Source organism: Meriones unguiculatus, chromosome 6, assembly GCF_030254825.1.
Source record: "Meriones unguiculatus strain TT.TT164.6M chromosome 6, Bangor_MerUng_6.1, whole genome shotgun sequence".
Taxonomy (NCBI): Eukaryota; Metazoa; Chordata; class Mammalia; order Rodentia; family Muridae; genus Meriones; species Meriones unguiculatus.
The window spans coordinates 70,774,815-70,782,082 of record NC_083354.1 but is presented as its reverse complement, the minus strand read 5'-3'; positions in this window follow the sequence as shown (position 1 = coordinate 70,782,082).

Sequence of the window (7,268 nt, the reverse complement as noted above, 5' to 3'; positions counted from 1 at the left end):
TAAAGGACTCCGAAACCGTTTCTACATTCCAAGGAGTGGCAATTTATAGACAAAGGTAATTTGGATCCTCTTGATTCTTGAACCACATCCAGGTTTTTAGGGACAGTATCGGAAAACATCAAGGAAAGAAACTTAGTGCATGAATTCTTAATATTTAATATTGTCAACCAAAAGTGATAGACAGGACCAAAGTTAGTGAGGCTCTGGACTTTTTTTTTTTTTTTTTTTTGAAAGCACACTCTAACTTTAGCTGACATTTAAATTAAAAAGCTCAGCAGTATAGCAGGGAGCTGATTGATTTGGAAAGCGTGGATAGGAGATAATGAGGGCTCTGCCGTGCTCCTCTCCGTGATGGGTTAGAAATGATCTATTCCTGGCTAAAAGCAAAGGGGGTGGGGCAGTCTCCGTGTTGAACTTGAGGGATTTGCATTGCGTTGAGATGAAAAGTCACTGTCTTTCTTCAGCTCCCTGCAGCGTATTTTCATAGCAACCTTGATCAGGGTTATGAAAAAAGATCCTGATTTCGTGTGTCAAAGACAGTAACGGTTGTTTTCTTAATTTTTTTTTCCCGAAAGTGCTTTAGACACCCTCACCTTATAGACAGCCAAATAAAGGTTGATTCTGCAGTGTATCAGTCTTTTCTTGACCTGGTACGTGAGCAGTGTTTGAAAACGTTAGGTTGGAAAATTGAGTCGACCTTTGTTCCTCAGGAAACGTAACTTTCTTTGGAGAAAAGCCTGGTTCTGTAGAGCTCTGGCGCATCAGGCCACCAGGTGGAAGAAAGCTCTGCTTGGAGGCTGCATCTCAGGCCCTTCATGGTTGCAATAAACTCCTCCTCTCAGTTTTCCCCATCCACATAATGGCTCAGTTGTAAAACTCACCCTCTCACTGAAGATTTACGAGCTGAGACTCATAGAGGGCTTTCACTCAGGGATCAGGCTCCAAGTACTTTAAATCCTCTGGAATAAAACTAGTCTAAGGGATATTCATCCGGAAGCCTAGCCAGCCAGGCCTTCTAGAAGGCCAGTGGGAAATAGCAGCACAGAGGATATTTCCTTTCTTTCCAGAAGGAGTGGCTGCTCGTTTTATTTATTGTAGGGAGGCAAATGCCAGAGGGTTCTCCCAATCATCACGTCAGTAGGCACAAACTTAGTTGACAATGAGCTCTGTCCCTTTAATCTGGTTCCGCTCACCGTTGTAAGTTAACCGCAGCTCTGACTCATGTCAAGAAGCTGTTCACTCTCAGAATCAGACTTGGAGCAGGATTTTTGGTCTGCTAAATTATATCCTGTTACTTCTCTTGAGAAAGCGGATTGTTCCTGAGTGTGTAAAAAGAAAAAGAAAGAAAAAATTCCATAGACGCTTGGAGTATCAACAATGATTTTTTTTTTTAAAGAGTCCCTCGGGTCCTTGAAATATGGTATATATTATACTAATTGGACATTTTCTAGACAGATCTATGTGGAATGACTCTGAGGATATTTATCTTAATTTGCTCCTTGGAGAAATATTTAATTATCATTTTTTTAGGTGGTTCTTAAGTTGGTCGCCCTTAGACTGTGTCTGATAATAAACTCCTTCTGCCTTGATTTTCCCGCTGGGATCCATCAAGGGGTTGACTCTCAGGCAGTTTAACGAAAGACAAGGGTCCATCAACATCGCTTAAGGAGCCACAGGAACTCTGCTAATTGCCACAAGCCAGAGCTCTGCTGGCTGCCTTGAGTAGCTCTCTGGGTACAAGCATCCTGCCCTTACTCCAACCCTGACTGCAGTAAAAGGAAGGGCTGTGGGGGAATGTGGAATTCTGACAAGTACAAGTGACGTGCCTGCAGATGGACTCATCTGGGCTGTATCACATTATAAATTAACCTCTGGGAATGGCTGGCAGAGTGCCACGCCCATAGCCCTTCTGCAGTGGTTGACGTAGCCAACATGGACATTTGTGTTGAAGTCCCCAAGTCTCTGGAGGAAGTAGTGAGAAGGTCAAGCAAGCATCAGGAGTGGTGGGCAGAGGAAGGTAGCAGCGCTGGGGACAGAAAGAGACTGAGAGCCGCTCGCCCTGAATCTGTTCCATTTCTACGAGCCAGAACGTGTTGGAGAGAATCCTAGCCTCTGAAACAAATTTATCCGCAAAATGTTCTTCACTGAGACAGCTTGAACAGGAGGCAATTGAGCCAGGGCTGTAACACACTCAAAGAAAAGGTAGCAGGGAGCCGGGAGCCGGGAGCCGGGAGCCGGGAGCCGGGAGCCGGGAGCAGGCAGCAGGCAGCAGGCAGCAGGCAGCAGGCAGCAGGCAGCAGGCAGCAGGCAGCAGGCAGCAGGCAGCAGGCAGCAGGCAGCAGGCAGCAGGCAGCAGGCAGCAGGCAGCAGGCAGCAGGCAGCAGGCAGCAGGCAGCAGGCAGCAGGCAGCAGGCAGCAGGCAGCAGGCAGCAGGCAGCAGTGGCCATGAATCTAGGTTCATGGCCTGATGGTGTAGGTATGCAGGCCAGCTCAATTGTTCACTGCCCTTGTGGCCATGCACTGTTATTTAGTGTTTCTGTACCTCATTTTCTTATGGCAACTAGGGATCAAAATTTTATCTATCTCTGTTATGTACTGAGTGTGTTCTTTCAAAATTTCTCTGTTGAAATTTGTTGTTGTTGTTTTTTGAGACAGGGTTTCTCTGTGTAGCCTTGCCTGTCCTGGACCCGAGTTATAGACCAGGCTGGCCTTGACCTCCCAGAAATCCGCCTGCCTCTGCCTCCCCAAGTGCTGAGATAATAGGCATGGGCTTCTGTTGAAATCTTAACCCCAAACTAATAGTATTTGTAAGTGGGGACTTTGGGAGGACATTAAGTTAAGCGAATACATGAAGGTATGGCTGTTTTCATAAGATTAATGCTGTTTGAAACAGGAGGAGAGATGGGTGTGATGGCTCACACTTGTAATTTACATCGTCCAGAATGCTGAAGCAGGAGGACTGACATGAGTTCAGGCCCAACTTGTTATATATAGTGAGTTGTAGACTTGGATACAGTCTGATCTGAAAAAGAAAATAGCAGGAGGAAATGTGCTACTTCCTGTTTTTCTTTATACCCACACAAGAGTGCAGAAAGACACTAGTGTGCACTCCTGGAGAAGGTGTGCACCTGCCCTGACTGTGCTTGCATCATCAGACTTCAGCCTCTGGAACCCTGAGAAAAAAAATTCTGTTGTTTCTAAGCCACTCATCTATGGTACTTTGTTATAACTCCGGGGGATTAAATCAACTTCATTAGATCATTTTGATGTCTGTCTCGAGCTAGATAGTGCCTAGTAAATGCTCAGTAATCTTCCATGATCTTCAGCTTGACTGCTTATTTGGGGCTTACTTCAGATTCTCCCTTGTACACTGGCATCTACCATCCCCGACACTCCCTCATTTTTTTTTTTCCAAATCTGAGGAGTTAGCTGTAGATGCCAGACCTCTTATTAATGCTCAGGATATCATTACAGGGTAGCAAAAAGGGCAGGGGTAAACCACTTTCCCACAGTCGAGCGGAAGGAGAGGCCCTTCAAATCGACTCCTTGTCCTCATTAACTGGCTGGTTCTCTGGTCTTTCATCATTTCTCTCTTCTCACCCTGGCATCAGGTTCGTGGGGTTAGTGAGTTTATCTGGGACGTGCTGAAAGCTACCTCACCGAGCATCAAGAAGGTATGATAGAAGATGGGCAGCCTCGAGCTGCCGTTCCTTAAGAGAAGTTGAAGCACAATGGCTTTTGGTTCTCTGCTCAGGGTAGTCCATTGGCTCACCACAGACGCTCATAAACAAAGACAGTGAGATTTGTCATTGTTCCGGTGCAAACTACCTCCGGGAAAGAAGACGCTATCAGGAGGGATATGGCTGCATCATTCCAGTACATGACACCTCATCAAGAGGCCTGAGACTCTGGCTGTTGGTTGACCAGATGACAATACTAAGTCATGCAGTCCATTTCTCTGAGATCAATATATTCCAGATCAGACTTAGAGGGAAATGAGTCATTCCCATCCATCAGAGCTTCTGGAGGTCTTAAATTTGGGCATCACAGGAACTCTTAACGGGTTGAGCCCAGTGAGAGGTGCTGCTGATTGAGACAGAAAACTCCCCTAATCTCGGCTCTAATTTACTTCCTGGGTTTGAGCGAGTGGCCACAAGTACCATAAGAATCACTTTGAAGTCAGGCATTATATTATATATATAAGGACTTTATATATATATAACTATAGGGTCCATCAAACAGAAGGTGCCTTTGTCCCCCTCTGTGTTCTCTGGTGCCGATTTAGCTGTTGCAGCAGCTCGCATGTGGCCAATGCAGCTTGTGCATCTTGGCTTCATCCTCATCTTCTGAGTCGATAAACACTGTTGCTCTCAATGCACAGAGTGAGCCGCATGTGGCAGTGTGGGAGCCGGGACTCTGCGAAGCCAGGAAGATGAAAGAGAGGAACGGGTCTTTGATTTTTCTCAAGAAACTTGGCGTGCTCATGCAGATTTTTTTCGGAGATGACATAACAGGTTTCTTAGTAGCAACATGTAATCTGGCTGCAGGGCTGTTGGTATCACTCAGCTCCTTGCTTGGAAAAGGAACAGGCCAGCAACCTCCGCCAAACACCTCCAGACACCGGCCTCCTTTGTGCCCAGCCTGTGTTTCACAGGATCTACACACCAAGTTCTGTGATCCATCTGCACATGGAAGAAAATGTTCTCATTCGGCTTTGGCATGGTCCTCTTCTGAAGCCCATTAATACTCTGCTTGAGAACCACCTGTCCCCAAAGCTAAGGAGCATTCAGTAGACAGATAGACAGACAGACAGACAGACAGATAGATAGATGAACAAATAAATAAATGAAGCTGTTTAATTTTGAACAGGAAAATCTCATGTGAAGAATTCCTTTCTAATCTGAAGTTCAAAAGCCACAAGCAAACCAGAATTGTTTCAGGTCTCCTGGCCTTCCAGATTTACCCGAAATGAAATGACTAAATCTGGGCAGGCAATGCAGTAAAAACCAGGGCCTCTCCACATGACAAGCCCTAGGGTCTGGGGGAGTTCAGGAAAACAGACCCCAAAGCTTAGCATTCTTCCTGAGGAAGAGTTGGTGTGACCTCATGCTGGGAGGTGTAATCCCAGAATCCATCCAAGTCAAATCCGAGACCTCAGCACCTGAGGATGCCATTCCTTACACACGTGAACCCTGCATTGCACTCAGACCTCACGGGTGAGTTTGCTGGTACCATCATTCTCAACTCATAGATGGGTGGCTGAGGCTCAGAGGTGTGCATGAGTTTGATCAGTTTTTCAGCAGTAAAGATAGGATTGGAAGACCATGCAGAATTTTAAGCATGCGCTCCACTGCGGTTGTGTTAGAGACGGAACATATTTTACCGTGGTCCACAGAGCTTGAATAGCTCTGTGTGCTGCCTGATCAGGAAGCATTCGGTGTCAGATTCCATACTGAACTGATTGTTATTACTGGAAATGAAAGACAACAATGGCTAATATTTACTGAGGTTCACTAGGTGGAAGACATTACACCAAGGGCCTTAAAATACGAATCTTCATCTAATCACCACCGACGGATGCTATTATCTGACTTTGTAGGAAAGCAAACCAAGGCATGGAGAACCATGCTATTGCTTCTGTGAGATCAGGTGGACCAAAGGGATATGTCCTTTTTTGGGTAAATACTAATCAAATACAACATCCCACTAACTAGCAAAATTGGTATCTGAGGACAAGTTTGCCACCCAACTTATTGTCAGGAAAATAGTCAGTGTGTAAAGTTAAACCCAGCAGCTTTCCATTAGAGCAGAGAAGTAAATAGCAGAAGCCACTTACAGTGGTTTTATGCTTGGTGGACTGCCTTGCTTCTAAAGTGAATACGTGTACGCACGCACACATGCACACACGCACACATGCACACACGCACGCACGCACACATGCACGCACGCACTCACGCACAAGTTGAATGCTCTCTAAATAGCAGAATGTAGCCTCAGCCCATGTGTAGCATTACACATCTCACCCATCATTTTTCAATCCATCCTGTAGCCCTCCAGTTGCTCTATTCCCTTCAGGAATCCCTGATTCCTGCCCCTGGACTCACCTTAGACTCCCTGCTTCTCCTGCCTTGACTTGCTTTGCCGAGGCTCCTCCTTTGGATTGGCTCCAGGCACAAAGTTATCCCGTGTGACTCATTCCATCTCCAGGTTCCCACCTCTCTTCACCCCGGGCCTGAGCATCCTAACTCCTGTTTAACTCTCTGGGGCTTCTGGCTGCAGCTCTTCCGCTCAGCCCTGCCCAAGCAGCTACTCACCCTGGGGCTGACCTTGATGTTCTTCTAGCTCCCAGTTTTTCACGCCAACCTGTTCCAGACTCCAGAAGATCCAATTTCCCTGCCTTTTCTCATCCCGTTGTGTGGGTTGAGACAGAGCAAGCTTTGAAGGTGTCGGTGATAAGTTTGGAGGAGGTGAGAAAGTTAGCTAGCTCAGTTCGGTTCCCACGAGCATGGGGTGGTTCTTCAACAATCCTAGTAGAGGCCAGGAGAAATGGCTGGCTATTGATGGTTTTAAGAAGCGGGCAACTACAATAAAAGTCTGTCAGGAAGGGAAGAAGCAGAGGGGGTAGATATGATTGGTCCCCTAAGTATACAAGGCACCTAACAGTTTAGAACTTAGCAGAAACCACCAAGATGACAAAGAAATGAATGGACAATGACCCTAATGAGCTAAGTCCAAGGGCTACGAGCAGACTCCTGGAGTTTGGCAGTAGGTCTTCCTTTGCTCTGAACTAAAAGAAATGGTGAGGAGAGATACCACATGGAAGAGGTGAACAGCTGTCCCGCCACCTCCTTTCTTATGGCATCTGTCTTCATCTTGGCCATCCTCAGCATGTGGCCTCATCTCCATGGGACAAAGAAGTAAAAGGGTGATGTTAATGAAGATCGGGGAACTAGGATCCAAAGCAAGGTGATGCTGAATGATTTAAGTAGAAAGAATGGATCTACTTTATGGGGAAATAAGAAAAGATCATGGGGGACATGTTCGGGATGACTGTGGGAAACCACAAAGTGCTATGTAAACTTACCTAGGATTGAGTTAATCCTAGAGGTGGTGCCTGACTGTGCGCACACAACAAATACAAGTCCTTTCGCCATAGTTCAATCACCCTTGTCCTCTACTTAGACCATCCACGTGGATGTTACAGTCCCAGCACTTGGACATGACACAAAAGGAGACTTAGAGGACAGCAGGGGATTAGACATTTTAAT